This window comes from Camellia sinensis, chromosome 3, assembly GCF_055761805.1.
Source record: "Camellia sinensis isolate YWXY chromosome 3, ASM5576180v1, whole genome shotgun sequence".
Classification (NCBI taxonomy): domain Eukaryota; kingdom Viridiplantae; phylum Streptophyta; class Magnoliopsida; order Ericales; family Theaceae; genus Camellia; species Camellia sinensis.
The window spans coordinates 220,830,862-220,851,317 of record NC_138963.1 but is presented as its reverse complement, the minus strand read 5'-3'; the positions used below and the strand labels follow the sequence as shown (position 1 = coordinate 220,851,317).

Genomic DNA, 20,456 nt, shown 5'->3' with positions numbered 1-20,456 from the left:
CTTCGATCATTAGAACCTAAAGTATTTGTTTTTCCAAAAAGACTTGAATTTACGCCAACGAAGGTGGATAGAATTTTTAGAAGATTATGACTTTGAGTTACACTATCATCCGGGGAAGGTCAATGTAGTGGCCGACGCCTTAAGTCGGAAATCCGTGAGTAGTTTGGCAAGTGTGGCCATTCGGGAATGGGTTATGTTGGGTGACATCGGCAAGTTTGAATTGCACTTGGGTGAGTCCGAAGAGGGTGCAACATTGTTTACTTTGAATGCTCAACCTACCTTGATTAATAGAGTTATAGAGGCACAACAAGAAGACCGTGAAGTAGAGTCAATTCGTGACAGAATCTCCAACGAGAAGGAAGAGAAGGGTTTGAACATTCACTTGGATCAGAGTGTACGTTACCTAGACCGTTTGTTTGTACCTGAATCTTATAGAGAAGAAGTGCTTCGAGAGTTTCATTACTCAGGCCTTGCGGTACATCCAGGAGGCATCAAAATGTACCGTGATCTTAGCCGTCAATTTTGGTGGAGGGGTATAAAGCGGGATGTTGCATCCTTTGTGTCGAAGTGCCTTACTTATCAATAAGTGAAAGCCGAACACTAGAGACCAGCGGGTTTGTTACAACCCTTACCGATAGCCGAGTAGAAATGGGAGCACGTTACCATGGATTTCATAGTTGGGCTTCCTAGAATACAGCGAGGTAATGATGCCATTTGGGTGATTGCCGATAGGTTGACTAAGTCTATGCATTTCATTCCGATGCGTACCGGCAGCTCAGTTGGGCACTTGGCAAAGTTATACATTAGGGAGATAGTACAACTTTATGGAGTTCCTATAACCATTGTATCGGATAGGGATCCTCGCTTTATAGCCCGGTTGTGGCAAAGCCTTCAAGAGGCATTGGGGACTAAGTTGACCTTTAGCACCGCTTACCACTCTCAAACCGATGGGCAGTTAGAGCGTACCATTCAGATTTTGGAGGACATGCTTAGAGCTTGTGTCCTTGATTTCAAGGGGTCTTGGGAGAGGCACTTACCATTGATTGAGTTTGCCTACAACAATAGTTAACAAGCTAGCATCGAGATGGCACCGTTTGAGGCCTTGTATGCCTGACGTTGTAGATCACCAGTTTGTTGGGCCGAGGTGGGAGATGCACCGTTGTTGGATCCAAAAACTATTAGGGAGACAACCGAGAAAGTTGCTCTCATTCAAAAGAGATTAGCTACGGCCCAAAGCCGACAGAAAAGTTATGCCAATAAGAGGAGATGACCTTTGTCTTTTGAAGTAGGTGATCATGTATTCCTTAAGATCTCACCAAGATGGGGTTTAATGAGATTCGGTAAGAGCAGTAAGTTGTCTCCAAGGTTCTTAGCGCCTTTCAAGATATTTGAGAGAATTGGGGAAGTGGCATATCGGTTAGCCTTACCAACACAACTTTCGGGGGTTCACAATGTTTTTCATGTGTCTATGCTTAGGAAATATGAACCCGACCCTTCTCATGTGCTAGATTGGGTTGATTTGGAGGTGGATGAGGATGCCTCTTACAAAGAGCAACCGGTTCAAATACCAGATACTCGAGAGCAAGTATTGAGGGGTAAAACTATACCGTTAGTAAAGGTGTTGTGGAGGCACCATGGGATTGAAGAGGCAACTTGGGAATGGGAAGCGGAGGTACGATCCAAGTATCCAGATTTATTTGAAAATGCTTAGTTGTTTTGATTTGTAATATTCCCTAGTGTCGAAAGGAATAGTGTTAAAATTGTGAATCACATGTTGTTATATGTATTGTTAATCTAAGCATGAGATTGTGAAGGAATGATATTTTGTTAGAAATGTTTCATTTCAAATGCCTATTATAAGCAATTGTCGTTTTGATGAAATGATGATGATGATGAGAATGGCAGATGTTGGTTGAATATCGTGCGATTTGAAATTTTGATAGTGTGGTCATGATTGCTTGAAACTCTTGTTTAGATAGTTTAATTCTAATTTCGGGGACGAAATTTCCTATGGTGGGGAGGTTGTGAGGACTGGGTATGTCGTTTATCTATTTATCTTTGTTTAAACTTGATTTACCATTGTTATGGCGTCGAATTTCAATATGAGACTTTTATTTAACCGTTGGAATGCATTGTTGGAAAAACTCCTTTTTAAAAGTCCTTGTATCTTATTTTGTTTGATTCCGAGCACTCCGTTTATTCCCGAGGACGTGAGGTTGAGTTAGGAATGTTGGAAGTAGAGCTGGGAAAATTCAGGGCTGAAGGACCCAAGGCCGCAAGTGCGGGAGAGGGCCGCACGTGCGGGGAGGTGGGTCTTTCTCAGCCTTGCACACTGCATTATATGCAGGTGCGGGGCGAAGTGCAGATTGAAGGGCCGCACATGCGGGGATTAGTGTTACACATGCGGGAAGTAGGCTCCGCACGTGCTGGGGCACATGCTGCACGTGCAGGATGCTGGTAGTCCAAATCTCTGTTTTTTTTTTTTCTCTATTTGGTTGTATGTGTATCACTTTTAGCTCATCTCTCTCTCTCTAAAAATCATCTCGTTTCCCTTCTTTCTACATTCCATACACCAAAACACTTAGGATCCTTGATCTCTTAGGATCTATTGCATTCTAACCCAAGTTCTTTCATCAAAGTGGAAGAGCTCCTCTAGAGCTTCATTGTGTACGGTGGAGATTAGATTTTGGCACCATCAAATCCTAGGTTTTCATCAATCTCTCCATCAAACTTGAGGTAGGGAATTACTTTATATATATGTTCTTGCAAGTTTTTGATTGATTTTGAGAGTTCTTCCTTGTTTATTTCAAAATGGGTTTTTGGCTCAAGAAAGTGATGGTTTTGTAAGAAGAAAATCTATCTTTAGTTCTTTTTAAAGATTTTTTTGAAATGTTGAATCACGTGGGTTGAGATTGATGTATTTAGTGAGGTTTGGTAAAGAGATGAGGAAATGTTGGGGTTTTTGTGAAAAACCTAGAAATTGGGGGCTTTGGGAAAAATGTGGGAATTGATGAATCTTTCTTGAATTAAATGGAAGAATGAGTGAGAATTTATATTATCATTGCAAATATGATGACTTCTTGATGAATGGAGGTTTTGGGAATTATACTTGAAATTTTTGTTAAATGTATATATATATACACACATGTAGTTATGAGTTGATGCATTGTTGAATTCCATGGAATATGAGAATTATAAATCTTGGAAGTTGATGTTCAATATATTGCATATAGTCTTGAAAGGACAAAATTGTTGAGAGTTGTGCAAAATGAAAAAATGTTGCTATGTGTTGATAGCTTCAATTGAGCATATGGCCAATTTGTGAAATGACATTGAGGAAAGGAAAATGGGAATTTTGGTTGACATTGTGTTGTTGTTGAGTCACTTAAAGATGAGAATTGTATGTAGCATTGTTAATTATTGCATTACATTCCCTTTCAATTAGTACTTTTTCACATTTGAAATAAGTTTGAAATGTTTGCATTGAGAAAATAATATCGTAAAATGAAATCATGGAAATGTTTATGAGGAAAATACGTTGGTAAGTCCGGATAGGAGGTGTAGATGAAATTGATAAGTTAGCTTGAGTGTACGGGGTGAAAGACCGAAAACACGCGCGGAGGAGGTACCACTTCCCTTCCGGTTAGCAACAAGTAAAGTGAGGTTTTTGGTAGTACTAGTTGAGCCTACTTGCAGATACCAACCTAGGGATTACCTGAGTCGTATTTACCGTCCCGTTGAATAAAATTGTAAACTTCGAAATTGTTGAGATTTCAAATTTATGGTTGAACATGGTGACTTTTAAAAGGCGTGTAAATGAAATTTTCTTTAAATTTGGCATTGTATGGCATTTACATTTAATATCGAAAATTTTACATAATGTATATACTTTGTTAAGGATTTTCTACTGGGTTTTAAGTTCACCCCTATGGGATTTTGGTGCAGGAAAAGATGTGGTGATCTCGCCGAGTTGAGGGCGTGGATATTTTTGAGAAGAGTAAATGACTCTATTTTTTTTTTTTTTGTGTGTGTGAACTATTTGCTAGCCAAGGACTTTCAATGTATGAGTTCGTGAAACCATTTTTGTGTAACCGGGCTCAAGCCTTGGAATATGTAATCCCTTAGGGGCATTTTATTTATTTTGGGATTTGAAGTTCTACATGCTATAGATTCATATATTTCCATACCACTGAATGTATAAATTGCATGTGGGACCCATGTACAAACTTTATTGATTAATGATGTAAAAGGTTGGATGTTGGTTGATGTACTTCATTTAGGTTAGATTATTTTGGGCCGTTACAACATCATTCAAAAATTTTAATACTTCACAACATAAAAAAATTTAGAAAACTATCATAAATTATGTAAATCATCACATAACAAATAGTTAATAAGAGTTCCAAAAGTGAAGTAACAAAAGCATACTAAAATTATAATTAATCAAAATGACTAACATGCAAAATTTTAGAAAACTATCATAAATTATGTAAATCATCACATGACAAATAGATAATAAGAGTTCCAAAAGTGGAGTAACAAAGGCATACTAAAATTATAATTAATCAAAATGACTAACATGGAAAATTTTAGAAGACTATCATAAATTATGTAAATCATCACATAACAAATAGATAATAAGAGTTAGTTAAGACAACTAATAGTAGAGTAACAAAAGCATACTAAAATTATAATTAATCAAAATGACTAACATTAAATAAAAAAAATGCTTTTTTTTTTTTCCAATCAATAAGAGATATTATAGTAATTATCCCACATAGTATAATGAATTAAAATAAAATAAAATAAATTTTAATTTCAATTCCTATTATATTCAGTTAGTCGTTAAAAACTTTTACATGCTATTTGTTTTTCTTTTTTTCTTCCTTGAATTTTATATTGATTCACTAAACATAAATAGGTTTGAAAATGCACTAAAATTAAACTGACAAGCATAAAGAATAGAAATATTTAAATTATTCAAAAAAACCCAACATTTTAAATATGAGATTGCTTGCATTTGCTCAAGCTTCGAATCTACATAAAAAGATATTTAAAAAAAGAAGAAATTAGTGGTTTAGGTCTCAAAAGAAATGAGTTCCTGAAAATTAATTTAATCATAAGTTATTTCAAAATGACAATCAACAACCAAATATAATTTATGATTGAATTAAAAACATAAATCTATATCTAAATAAATTTTGATGATGTCTTCGCTTCCAATATAACGTCTGCACCCAAAATAATTAAACACAAATAGTCAATAAGTGAAAGAATCACAAATTAATAGTAGCACTTCAAAAATAGAATGAAATCTCAATTAAATGACACATTATTGGCCAAAAAAGAAAGAAATAAAAAAAATACAACTTGTAGAAAAAAGAAAAAGAAACAAAAACATAGATAGAATTTATAGAAAAATAAAATAATAACATTCATTTATATAAACTCCTTTTCCCACAAAGGCAAAAACTCATGTAAGCACACATTTCAAATGTAAGGTTGATACAATTGAAAAAAAAAAAAAAAAAAAAAAAAAAAAAAAAAAAAAAAAAACTGTTGTGACTTGAAATTTAATGCAAAATTTTTTAGGCACTGTGAAGGAGAGTCGAAAAGGCTCAATATTGATTGTGATTTTTTTTTTTTTCCTTTCAGTCTCATGTTCATGGTTCCTTTTTCAAGCACTTGTTTTTATATTGAAAAAATTAAGTTTAGACAAAAATATACTTGGAATTATATCATATTTAAAATTTATATGAATAATTAATTGATGATTTTTAAAGATTAATAAAGTTAAACTTTAAGATAAACTTTGAAAAGATTAAGTTGAAATATATGAGAATCCACAACAATCAAGTTCAAATAGAAGATAAACTCCAAGAGATAGGGAGTTCTAAAAAAAATAAAAATTTAAGTTCAAATTTAAAGATAAAATAAGATAAATATGAGAAAATAGAATAAATTAAATAAAATTTCAACTTTGAAATCTTGATCTTATCTATAGGCTATGAAATTAATTTCCATTGAAAAATAAACTTAACAATTAAAAATGAAACAAAAAAGAAAACACGAAAGGCAATAAAAGAGGATTGCTGAGTAGAAGAGAGAAATATTAAAATTATAAAAATTTAAGAATAATTATTTTAAATTTTTTTAGAACACACTACATTTTTTTAGGCGATGGATAAATATCCTAATGGTTATAAAAATTTTAAATTTTTTGTATTTTTTTTTTATAATCAAATAATTATGATTGAGATATAGTCAAATATCTGACCTAATTGATCATGACCACATATACTAATTGATTTAGCTAATATTCAATTAGTTGTTTTCACCATCTAAAAAAAAGTTAGATGTTTTTATTTTTTTATAGTAGAATAAGATAAGTATTTTTAATGTTCAGTGATTTTTTTTAATTTAATAAATAGTTATGATTAAGTTACCGTCAAAATATTTAACTCAATTTAATTTTGCCCCATGTAATAAATCTTTATTTTTAATTTTTTAAATTTAAAATTTACTAAACATGACTAAATGATGATTCAATAGGAACCAAATTAATATTAATGGTTGATCAATTTTTTCCTATAAGGAGTCTCAAGTTTTTTTAAAAAATTAAAAAGAAGAAAGATTAAGAAGAAAGATATTTTAATATAAAACTAATCATTTAAAAAAAAAAAAAAAGAGCTATAATATCTCATACTTAAGCTAAATAATATGAATAATTATCCAAACTAAATATTGATAATTTTTATACCACACAAATTTTTAATAAAGTTTTCACATAAACAATATAATAGACAAAAGTTAGAATAAAAATAATACAAAGAAAAAAATAAAAGAATAAAAAAAATCATATATCAATTAAATAATTGCTATCAATCATTAAAATAAAATTTTAAAATATCATATAGAACTAATAATTAGACCAATAGAGTTTAAAAATGTAAAGAAGTAAGTTATACCAAATATTGTAGGACAAATGATAAATTTGAGAAACATGCGTTATATATATATATATATATATTATAGTGTGTTAAGATGAAGTGGTTAATAATTGTAATATGCATGAATTATTTAATAAAAATTCAAGTATTGTCACAAATTACATGTAAAGATCTATAAATCTAGAGCAATCGCATAGAAAAATTTATATACTTACGTAGATTTTATGTAAAACTATATAGACCTTATATAAAATTATATGAATTTGAACATATTGCTTAAAACAATCTATCATTAAGTATATAATAGAATAAAGATGAAAAAAAATTGCATGGAAGTTTTATGACTCTAAATAAATTTCAAGTAAAAAAATGATGGACCTTGAGAGATTACTTGGAAAGCTCTATGTATATTACAATCTTCCCTAGAGAGGAAAAACAAATAAAAGTTTGAGTTAAGAGATATAAAATACTAATACCTTAAAGAAATTTTTATGATCATGACTGCATTAAGGGGGAAAAAAAACAAATAGATGTTGTTGGGGTTTGTTTACAATGTTGGATTTTGTTGGTGGATGTTCAAATTTATATGAAAACTTTAATTTAAGGATAATGTATTTTTGAGGTTTAGTATTTAAATTCAAATTTAACTTTGGGATAGAGATAATGAGCTAAAGAATATTTGGGTAAACTACTGATATGTCATAATAGTTAGACTTAATTCCCATCAAGTCCTATTAAAAATAAGTCTTGATAAAATCGTCGCTATTTGTGAGAATTTTTTATATATGTCGTTAAAAATTAACAATTAGTGACTTTTTTGTCATGATTTTTATAAATTGTCGCTAAAACTTACAATTAGTGACTTTTTTTATGACGATTTTTTTTCATAGGACCTATTAGATAATAAGTCCACTTATTAGGACCTACACGTAAGTACTGCAAGATATTTAACATTACATTTTGTTAAATACAAAACAAATTATTTTATTTTTAAAAGCAAACGTGAATCAGATAAATGCTAACATTTTTTTTTAATTTTATATATATATATATATAATAATTGGGAATAAGATTTGTGAGAGTTGTGAGTTTTTTTATTATTATTATTTAAATTTATGTGATACAATGATAAACATGTGGGGTTCTATATACATATCTATATCCACAACTCCTATGAAAGATATTATTTGATTTTTTTAAATATTTTTTTAGATAACAATTGGGAGAGAAAGTGAGAATACTTGAATAGTGAGAAGAGGGGTAAAGAGAAGTGTCACGAATTTATTTTATTTTTCTAAAATTATGAGAATTTAGGATTCTAATTTTAGAGTCTTTTGACCTAACAACTACATTTAGTTGTATATATAGTATATAGAAGTATAGATACAAAGATAGATACATATAGATGGGGTAGAACAATGTTTATGGGGAAATGAATAATTTCTCCACTATTTGGATATACTATATAAGTACACTTTTTATTATTTTATTTTATTTTTGAATTTACTTTTCTACATTTTTGCATATCTTTTTGTAAAAAGTTAAAAAATATATTTATTTATATCATCTCAAACAATCCAAAGACTATTATCACTTGGTAAACACATATTTTCTAATTTTTTTTTGTTATTATTTGTTTTATTTTTATTTACTTGAATTGCACACGTTAATTCATTTTAAATTAAAAATCAATTAATGACTTATAATTTTTAAAATATCATGGTTGGATGATTATTTTGAAATTTTTTATACGAATTTTATTTTATTTTTTTTAAAATCATTTTTCGATGAGATGGTATGGAAAATTTTACACGTTAAAAAGGAAAGCGTAATTTAGATCAGATCAAAGTTCGTATACAAATTAATATATTTTATTATTTTTTTTAATAATTTGAAACTCATGCAATAATAATAGTTTGAAATTTTTTGAGGTAGTAATAAGATCTTAGTTGGCTGCTAAGTTAAATTAGCATAATCGTATTTCTTCATATATTGGAACTTCAATGTAATTTGCAATTACATTCGATATTTAAGGCTATTTTGAGAAGATAGTTAAAAAGTTAATTTTTTTAACTTTTTTTTGAAAAAAGTGTAAAAAATAAGAGATGTGAAGTGACCTACAATGATTAAAAACAGACTTTTGACTTTTTGAGCTTCCTAAAAGAGCCCTTAGGCATTGTTTGTTTTAGTTCGAAGGTAGCGGGATTGAATTAATAATCTGATAAATCTTATATAAATTATGTTTATTTTAGAATACAAAAATGCTAGAGATTCCAAAAATTTTACTAAAATTTTTACCAAGTATCTCACATGAGTGTGAGACCCACATAGAACCACATGATATGGATTCCACATCTGAGAGAGTAATTTATAAATAAATTGAGCCGAGCTAAGGAAAAGTCTTCTTTGGAAGTTAGGCTGCACATTGAGCCGAAATAAGAGCTAGAGTAGCTCAGTCTTAAAACTAACGAGCTAGGACCAGGTGAAGTATGGGCCGAGGTGTTTGGGCTTCACAACTTAGACCTCACCATTTTTAGCTTGGTCAGAGACTATTGCAGTTAGCTCGGTCTGAACAGCCAAAACCGAGATATAAGTGGAGAAGGACCGAGCTAGGCATTGCATTTGAAAGCACCGGATTGAGTACGTCAAGGGGCTAGTGTTAACTCGGTCATACTGTTATTCAACCGTGGTAGTCATCTCACTTGGCCTCTGTTAAAGAAAGTAAAGTCCTATTAGGATTGTGTAAACCATCTCACTTGGTTGGTAGTGAGTAGGGTGTATGATTCCTAAGGAGGACTCTCGTAGGGAGAGTTGGAATCCTACTAGGATTGTGCCACGCAGAGTCTATTAAAGCTCATGACAAGACCCATGTACAGGTATCACAACTTTGATTCTCGAATACATAGACCTTTTGTCTATTTGTCTATTTTGCTGACTTAGACATCAGAGAGGTATCCGGCACACACCTGCCGGCTAGCTCACGTTTGTGTTTTCAGGGAGTAAAGCGACGATGTTTGGAGGAAGCGCAAACTTGATCTACAGGATTATACGAGAAGATTATTTCGTACTCGTACAACATCTATGTAAAACATTTATTAGGATTGCTAACATTACTCTATAGAATAATGTCATGGAACTATGAATCTCCTCCGAAGCATATTAGCAATCCTAGGCTATGAAGGGATTTTACAATCCAATACTAGGAAGGGATTCTACGTCACAAAAATTATTAGATTTGGATTGTGTTAAGCTTATTTTAGAACAATTACCTTGTAGTCTCAATTACTTATAATTTTATTTTCCACATTAATCAACAATTATCATCTAAGAAAGTAGTAATCCATCGTAAACATGGCTATTTCTTTTGAATAACAATTTGTCAAAAGGTTAAAATGTAAATATATGCATCGATTTAGGTTCTTTGTTCAATATATAAAATATCTATCACATGTTTAATAAAGATGAGTACATTGACTCAGTTGTACAATTTTCTGCTATATTAAAGTAACAAATAAACAATCTCATAATCTCATGTGGTACTGAACGATTAACCCTATTAAGATGCAATAGATTACTTCTAATAATGGCCCAGACAATGCAATTTGTGATTTTGTCACACTTACATGCTATTTTAAACTTATCTTCTAATAGTAATCGTGTTGAACTTGAATTGCTAATTTTAAACAGAGCTTTGAGCACTGATCCGTAATCCTATAAAGTAACCAACACACACATTTTATCCTTTGTATATGGGCTTTAATCAATTGGTGAAATTAGGCCCAGCTCTAGCTTTCAAGCTAGGCCCTTTAGTACCCTAAAGGGCTCATTTCTAAGAACAACCATAGATACATTGGAAGGGACAAGAAAACTAAAATGGTTGTGACTTGAAAAATAAGTAATTCCTGAAATTAGCTTAAATTTGAAAACAAAAATGCCAAATTACCAGAATTTTATAGAGACTGCTAGTATTATCGTTTGTTTTTTCAAGAATACATGCTATGATGGTGATCCGATAATAGTAAATCCGTAACATTTTATGGTCACTTTTGTTTGGCTTCATTAGATAGAGAGATTAAGAATACAGTAAGATTGAATGAAAAGATTGTTATTGTGACAGTATCAGGTTAGAGATTTAAGATAAAGAGTATTTGTTTGTACACCACCAGATTAATAATTAGATAGTATTAGAGGTTGTTGGAAAGTGCTAAATAAATTATTTTTTGACTTTTTAAAAAAGATATATAGAAAAGTAGAGAGATGATGTGATCTAAAAAATATAAAAAAAAAAAGATTAAAAAAATACGATTTTTTAGTATAAAATTAATATTTTTAATTTTTAGTATTTTTTTAATATTATAATTTTTTTTTGTTCCAATAAATATAAATTTTGCTTATAAATTATTTAAAAATTCACTAATCCTCTCACTCAATTTCTAATCCCAATCCTCCTATGGAATTGGTAGTCCTACCAATAGAGAGATTACTAGTCCAAGGAGATAATTAATCCTCTTACTCATGTCTTTAACCAAACACTCTAGGTCTTACGGATTATTAGTTCAATTCCTCTCCTCAAAGAGCCAAACAAACATAGCCTATAAAATGACTCATGTCAATAAATCAATCTATTACAAAGCCTATTTTGATAATCTAATTCATTCATTATATACACATTTAGATTTTATTCATTAAGAAAATTTTTTGAAAAATTTAAATTGATGTCATAATTGCTACAATCTGATTGTTTTAATTTTGCCTTTCAAAAGAATAGATAACATGCTTTCAAAATTATATTATATATATATATATATATATGTACAAGGAGCAAATATTCAGTCAAGTCCGTACTCCTTTCTTCGAAGCACCTGTCTGTCTGATCGACCTGCGAGCACAACGGCGGTGAGCCACCCGGCAGTGTGTGGCCAGAAAAACCCTCCGACGATCAAGTTAGCACACATTCAGGTAGAGAGAGAGAAAAGAGAGTTAAGTGTAAGTGTTTTTTTCACCAAATGATCATCTGCCTCAGCGTGGGGGGCGCAGACTCGCTTATATACCTTCTGCGCCCCAAATCTACTCCCATTAGTCTCTCGACACGTGGTGCTGCTATCCCATCTGTTAGCACAAATCTAGCTGAATATCACCTAACTGCCAGCCCATACCACTGGGAGCTCGGCAGCTGGGCTGCAGCATCTCGGCTGTCAACGGCCGTGCTGCGTAGCTAGCCAGAGCGCTCCGCTCGCCAAGCTCAATGACGACCGAGCTCGGTTGCATTCCGGCCGACAACCGAGCTCGAGATAAGTCATGCTAGTAAGCCGTCGGCCTTCCTGCCGAGCTAACGCATGAACCGTGGAACCTAGTGAGGCAGCGGACATCTCAGCCGAACCTCACTTGACCGCTAGTACGACATTAATTATGCAACTATGCCATTACCGAGCAAGTAGCTCGGTTTCAGAGCAACTGTGCCGTTACCGAGCGAAAATCCTTTCTGGATGGGCCTAGGCTGCCACGACCCAAATGTGTTCGGCCCACAATTTGTCCGGGCCATACCACGGCCCAATCCAAATCATAAATCTCCCTCTCAATATATATATATATATAATAAATATGATAAAATTGCAGGATTATGATATCAAATCAATCTTTTGTTATAATTTTTTTTTTTAAAATCACGACAGAATGGTAAAATACCAAACTCTGGTGAGAGAATAGATCAAGAAGTTTCAAGCCATAAGAGTTCAACAAATTGGCCGAGAAGATAACGGCCAGGCAGATGAGTTGGCCGGTTTAGCTTCTATGTCTGACAAATCAACCCCCGGCCCTCTTTTGATTGAGTTCCTCCCAAGACCCAGCATTGAAGACTCACAGCAGACAGAAGTTCTATGCGCCGAACTAGGTCCTTCTTGGATGGACCCTATCATCCTTTTCCTCAAGGAAAGGATCCTGCCGACCGACAAGAAAGAGGCACACAAAATCCGGGTGAAGTCTGAGCAGTTTTGGTTCTCTCCATCCGACGCTTTGTATAAGAAGTCATTCATTGGTCTATACCTCAAGTGCGTTCACCCAAACAGAGTCGATGCTTTTTTTTACAAGATCCACGAAGGAATGTATGGGAGCCACATCTGCGGGAGATCTTTAGCCTACCGTGCTATTTCGCAAGGCTACTGGTGGCCATGCATGCAAGAAAATGCACAGAAATATGTGAGAAAATACAAGAAGCGCCAGAAGTTTGCCCACCAAATTCATCAGCCGGCTAGAGAGCTCCTTTCTCTCACGAGTCCTTGGTCTTTCGCAATGTGGGGGCTTAACATAGTGGGACTACTCCCAACCGCACCAGGCAATCACAAGTTCTTTATAGCGGCAACGGACTACTTCACCAAGTGGGTTGAAGCCAAGCCCTTGGCGACAATTAAAGAAAAGCATGTGAAGAAATTTGTTTGGCAGAATGTGGTAACATGGTTTAAGGTCCCCAAGGCTTTGATCTTCGACAATGGCACCCAATTTGATGGACGGTTGTTTAGAGGATTTTGTGAGGAACTAAAGATAGAATTTTATAATTCCACTCCAGCCAACCCTCAGTCCAATGGCTAAGCCGAAGCATCAAACAAGACCATTCTAGATGGGTTGAAGAAAAGATTAGAGAAAACCAAAGGAAAATGGGCCAAGGAACTTCCAAATGTTCTCTGGGCTTACCGAACAACACCAAGACGCTCGATTGGGGAGACACCGTTTGCCTTGGCATATTAGATGGAGGCAGTCATCTCATTGGAGATCAGTATGCCCACCGTTCGCAGCGAAAATTTTGAGCCCGACTTAAACGCCAAAGCCATTGCCTTAGAATTGGACCTAGCAGAAGAGCGTCAAGAAAAGGCCTTGATCCATATCACAGCATATCAACAAGAACTATCCCGGAAGTATAACAAAACGGTTCACCCCAGACCATTCAAAGTTGGGGATTGGGTCTTAAGGAAGGTGATGGGCAACACCCTGGTACCGGGCGAAGGAAACTGGGAGCAAATTGGGAAGGGTCTTACAAAATCACCGGTCTGGCGGGCAAAAGGGCATACCATCTGGAAGACTTGGATGGCAAAACTATACCGCGGCCATGGAATGCAGCCAATCTGAAGTTGTTTTATTTTTAGTTTTGTTAAAATTTATCACCTACTTCACCCACTTGAACTTACTCCACTAAACCTAACCCACTACACCCACTTAAACCTACTCCACTAAACCTAACCCACTACACCACTACCACCTCACCTACTCCACTAAACCTAACCCACTACACCACTACCACCTCCTCTCCACCTACTACTACACCTACTACATACCTACCTCCTTTAAATCTTCTATATATAGGACTCATTGTAAACACAAAATACAACAATCAATAATACAATCAATATCTATACAATTCTCTATTTCTCTTTATACATTAAATTTTTCTACATGGTATCAGAGCAGGTTTAGAACCTAGTATTTTCGCTTCCCCGGCGGGCGGCAACCTCACCTTAGCCGCCCGCCGGACCTCAACCTATTCCGCTGTCATCTCTATCAATACATATAGCTTCCAGTTCGTCGCCACCAGAGGCGACTTCTCTACATACAAAGATCAACCACCTTCTCAACCTTTTAGTTCTACTACTGTGACCCTCTCTATGATGGTTTTGGTGTCTCTGCAATGTGGGCTGCTCTTACTATTGTTGTTGTCTTTGACTTCTCTGTGGGTGCAACACTTGGAAGGGGTGTAAATAGGGGTTTTGCAACACTGCTTGCTAGTACTCTTGGCGTTGGAGCTCATCGAATTGCTAGTTTTTCTGGAGAAATATGTGAGCCCATACTACTTGGGCTTTTTCGTCTTCATACTAGCTGCAGTAGTGACATTCATAAGATTTTTTCCAAGAATGAAAGCAAGATACGATTATGGGCTGCTGATATTTATATTAACATTCTGTTTAATATCAGTATCTGGTTATAGAGATGATGAGGTGTTAGAGATGGCCCACAGGAGGCTATCCACCATACTCATCGGTGGTGCCAGCGCTGTGATTGTGTGTGTATGCATTTGTCCATATGTGGTGCTGGTGTTGTCAAGGGCTTCCAGCCATCTATCTATCAGGCAAATAATGGTGGGGCCAATTTTGTGGCACATGGTTAGAACCTTTTCAGAGGACTACAATGATTTGAATGTTGAGCCTTCGTTTGGAGAGACCAATCTCGACTTTGAAGGCAGAGAGAGGAGCACTAAGGAAAGCACACCCATTCTTCTTTTATTTATTTAATCACACTCACCAAGTTTGTTTCACTCTCATTATCACATCCATACACACCGGTATCATGTTGTCTTCAACTTTCTTTTATTTATCATTTTAAAATACACCCTTATCATGTTGTTCCCCACCTTCTTTACTTTATATATATATATATATATATATCTCTTTTTATTATATTCTATTACTCAAACTCTCCTCCATTTGATTTTAAAATCACTTATTTTTTATTTATTTTTTCCAAATCACTTTTCCTCCTTTTTACATACCCCCACTTTATTTTTGAAACAATCACCCTGATATTTTTCATATAATCCATCTATACATATTTTTTTTTATCTATTTTCTTTCTCCCTTGTTTTCTTTCATTTTATTTTTATTTTTTCAACACAACACAAAAAAAAAAAAAAAAAAAAAAACATTTTACAAACTTGTCATTTCTTCATGCCGGGGATCAACCCCGATCAGCATTTTACACCAAAAAAAAAAAAAAAAAAAAACAAAACCAAAAAAAAAAAAACACACACACACACAAAACAACCACATCCACAGGCGGGATTTTGCTTCTCTACTCTGCTGCGGGTCGCTTTTTCTTGCCTCCGTCCTGGGCGGCCCTTGCCTGTGCTGCCTCTGTGTTTCCCGCACCCACTCCACTGGGCACGATCACTACTCCCTGCTCCTCCACTGCAGCATATGGCGGACCTCCAAATCGGAACATAACGGTGGCCTTCCGCTTCAGTTCCTTATTTTCCGCCTTTAGCACACTTATCTCTGCTCGCGCATCCTTATACATGCGTTGGAGCAGAGCCAGTTGGGCGTTTAACTGCTGCACCTCATTTGTCCTACTCTGCAGCTGGTGCGACAAGTTTGTGACCGCAGTCATGGTTTCCACACATGACTTCAAAGTATACTGATTCGCCTCAATATCTGATTGCGCTGCCATTCTTTGCTCCACAGACCGCATAGGAAAGGTCAACGGAGCAAACTCAGGGGCGTTTGGTTGAGGTTCAAGGGCAACCGCACCGGTTATCTCTCTTGTGGACTCGTTGAGGTCGGGAAAGAGAGTAAGCAGACCACGGGAAGAAGAGGCCATGTTCTGGGTAGCTGGACGGGAAGAAGAGGCCATGTTTTTGGGTTGCTAAGTGTTTCAGAGAAGCAGCGATTACCGATTGGTATTGTCAGACAAGGTTGGTTACAGAGTGTTTCAAGATTTGCAGCTCTTCGAGACAAGCTCTCTGAGAATGCAGAGGTTTCAACTGGTTTGTTATGCTTCCAAGCCTCAGCCTCTGCTTCGGTTTATAAAGACCCTGACGAAGAGGCCGACACGCGTTCTGTCGGTCACGTGCATCGCCGCGTGTCTGGCGCGCCTTTTGATGGCTCGCCGCTCGATGATTTCTGTCGGGCACATCTTTTGATAAAGTGGGCGCGCCTTTTGAGGGCGCGACTTTTGCGGGCTCGATATATATATCTACATGTATATCTTTTGGGCAGCCTATATACACACTCATACAGTGTCTTCTACATCGGTCCGACATGACCCTATAAACTGTCCCGACATTAATTCCGGTTAGCTCCTTTATGGGTCCGACAAGACTCTGTAAACTGTCCCGACATAGATTCCGGTTAGTTTCTACAAGGGTCTGACAAGACTCTGTAAACTGTCCCGACATAGATTCCGGTTAGTTTCTACAAGGGTCCGACAAGACTCTGTAAACTGTCCCGACATTGATTCCGGTTAGTTTCTACAAGGGTCCGACAAGACTCTGTAAACTGTCCCGACATTGATTCCGGTTAGTTTCTACAAGGGTCCAGCAAGACTCCGTAAACTGTCACAACAACTGTCACCACATTGTCTGCTACAACGGTCCGACATGACCCCATAAACTGTCTTCTACAACGGTCCGACATGACCCCATAAACTGTCTTCTACAGCGGTCTGACACCGCCATCCAGTGTCCTCTACACCATTATGACACCACCATACAGTGTCCTCTACAACGTTATGACACCACCATCCAGTGTCTTCACCAATGGTCTGACACGACCATACAGTGTCACCTATCCTCTTTTATTTTTATGTATTTTCTTGTTTTGTAACTCTCTCCAAACTCAAGTTGGCTAGTTCCTATCCCCCTTGAGTTTGCGGGGGGCTGTTAAAATTTATCACCTACTTCACCCACTTGAACTTACTCCACTAAACCTAACCCACTACACCCACTTAAACCTACTCCACTAAACCTAACCCACTACACCACTACCACCTCACCTACTCCACTAAACCTAACCCACTACACCACTACCACCTCCTCTCCACCTACTACTACACCTACTACATACCTACCTCCTTTAAATCTTCTATATATAGGACTCATTGTAAACACAAAATACAACAATCAATAATACAATCAATATCTATACAATTCTCTATTTCTCTTTATACATTAAATTTTTCTACAAGTTTCTATCTTTCAATGTAATTTTTTGTAAAGGGCAAGCATTCCTCTCGATTTACCAATGTAATCCTTCTCGTCACCTTGTAAATTCATGAATGTAATAGCAAAGAGTTACTGTACATAACCAATTTGTTATGATTAATGAATTGTGCAATGAACAAGGGGTAACTGCCCCCCCAGCCGAGATGATTTAGCTCAGCCAATAGAGTTGATAAATTGTTCAACTCCAAGATTTAAGCCGAAATGATTTTGCTCAGCTAATAGAGTTGATGAAGTGTTTAACTCTGTTCTTTTAATCGAGATGATTTTGCTCAATCAATTGAGTTGGTGAATTGTTCAACTTCAAAATTGAAGCCAAAATGATTTTGCTCGGTCAATAGAGTTAATGAATTGTTCAACTCTATTCTTTTACCCGAGATGATTTTGCTCGGCCAATTGAGTTGGTGAATTGTTCAACTCCAAGGTTAAAGCCGAAATGATTTTGCACGGCTAATAGAGTTGATGAATTATTCAATTCTGTTCTTTTAACCGATATGATTTTGCTCAGTCAATTGAGTTGATGAATTGTTCAACTCCAAGATTTTAGCCGAGATGATTTTGCCCGGCCAATGGAGTTGATGAATCATTTAACTCTATGGTTTTAGTCGAGATGATTTTTGCTCGGCCATCGAAGTCGATGAAGTTTTCAACTCCGTTCTTCTAACCGAGATGATTTAGCTCAGTCAATTGAGCTGATGAATTGTTTAACTCTAGTGTTTTAGCCGAGATGCGTTTGCTCAGTCACAAGTCAAAAAGTCATTTTCATTGGACAAGACTGGATGTTATGTTCCACTTTTTTTACGACCGAGATGATTTTCCCGGTTCAATCAGTGGGTACTTTGTCCGGCACGTATTGCACAGTTACAGGGAAGACACATAACATACATTGCAAAAATACTCGAGATAAGTTGCTAAAAACTTTTATTAATTGAAAATTTAAGTACCTGAGGAGGGGCTTGTAACCCGGTTACAAAATTTCAAAGCAAAAAGATGGAGCATTAATGGCTACGCTAGAGGAAAGAGGTTGACAAACTCGTCTCTAGCCCCCTCCGTCGCAGCTTCCAGGTCGACTACGGCAGTTTTTTCTTTGTCGCCGAGCGCTTTCTGGCTTGCCTCATCCTCGGCCTCTTCTTCGGCCTCCTCTTGCAAAGAGTTGAAGACTTCATTGGCATAGGGTATCAAATAGACCGGCAAGAAGGCAGGGGGAGGAGAGGTGAACACCTCGGTCTCAGATCCTTGGCCAAGTTTTTCACAAGCAGCCTTCTAACCAGACTTAAAGTAGATGTCCTTGGTAACTTCAACTTGTTTGATATAGTTGTCTTCGGCCTTCTTGAAAGTGAGGTTGTTAGCCTCATCCACGGCGTTCTGTCTCGCTTTCTTTTCAACTTCTAGCTCGGCCTGTAGAGCGTCCCTCTCTTGCTCAGCCCTACCAAGCTGGCCAAGAAGTCTGGCATTGTCAGCATTGGTGATCTCAAAGGAGGCCTTAGCTCGGCCAAGCTCAACCGAGATGTTTTTACCGATGTTGTTTTGCTCGGTGACTTTGTGGCCCAAATTGACAATACGGTCCATGACGAGATGTTGTTTTTGGATGGCTTGCAAAAAGTAGGAAGGAAGTTAGCCTAAACAAAAAGGTAAACCGAGCAAGGACTTGATGAAATTCTAAATCGTACCCTAGTCATGAACTTGACTGCAGATTTCACAAACCGGGTGTCAGGAACATGATCACTCTCGGTCACATCACTCGGCAGCAGCAACGCCTTTGATAATTCGAAGGCCAAGAGGTGCTCCTTGTCCCCCTTGACGGACGCGGTGGCCAGGATGTTTTTACCCCGGTGTTTGAATTTCGGCTTCCACGGAGGAGTAGGCTCGGCTTCCTGCACTGTCTGCTCAATGCTTAACTCAACCACGAGCTCGGTAAAAGAGTTGGCTGACCGGACCCGTTTGCCAGCACAGTGAGACTCAACAGGTGGGACAGTTGTAGAGACTAGGGTAATCACGGTCCCCGAACTGTAACCAACGGATGGAGTTGGAGGAGGGAAGTTCGGTAACTCGGTTGAAGTAGTGGTGATTAGGTTCTTAATTTGGCTCCTCTTTGCCATCTCTTCCTCCTCGGTCAATCGTATTAGTGGGACGTCTAGTAGAGTTGGGTCAGGCGGAAGGGAAGGAGCCCGGAGAAAGTTTGTAACCTTGCTTCTGAGGGGAGCCAAGTAACGATAGGTCTGGACATAACTGAGGAGCTCGTGGCAATCTCGATGCCAATATCTTAACACGGCCTTGATCGCCTCTTCGTTCGGATACTGGTAATTGGCTTGCAATTCTTCGATAGTCGCAAAAATGAAGTAATTAGCTCAGCATAAACAATATTGACAAAATAAATTGGTCAAGAAGATGGGCTTACAAGAAGAACCGAAGTTCTTGCTAATGTACCAACCGGGTACGTCAGCTGTTTCATAACTACCGGACACCCAGAAAAAATCATCATCATGCATATCTTTGTCCGACATGCCGGTCATTAATCGTTCTCTGCCTGATCTTATTTTTAAATAGTAGTTGAAACCGTCTTTCATTTGACCAAGTGTATATTGACACAAGATCTCGGCCAGGACTAAGTTTAAACCAAGCCAGTGGTTCAGCTCGGCCACGCCGTTTATGATTCTAAATGTCTTGGTAGACACTTGTGTTGGAGCAAGCCCGGTGTATCTCAGGAACTCGCAGATCAAAGGTTGCACAGGGAAACGCAACCCTCCTTC

The 20,456-nt window shown here is 36.4% G+C and overlaps 1 long non-coding RNA gene across 1 annotated transcript; it reads right to left on the bottom strand.

Moving 5' to 3' along the window:
• Positions 1-16,956: 16,956 nt before the first annotated feature.
• Positions 16,957-17,506, bottom strand: LOC145823113 (uncharacterized). Its single transcript, XR_014365261.1, has 2 exons — positions 17,429-17,506; positions 16,957-17,381 (listed from the first exon to the last, which is right to left on the bottom strand). It is a non-coding gene; the product is annotated as an uncharacterized LOC145823113 (long non-coding RNA).
• Between the last annotated feature and the right edge of the window lie 2,950 nt (positions 17,507-20,456).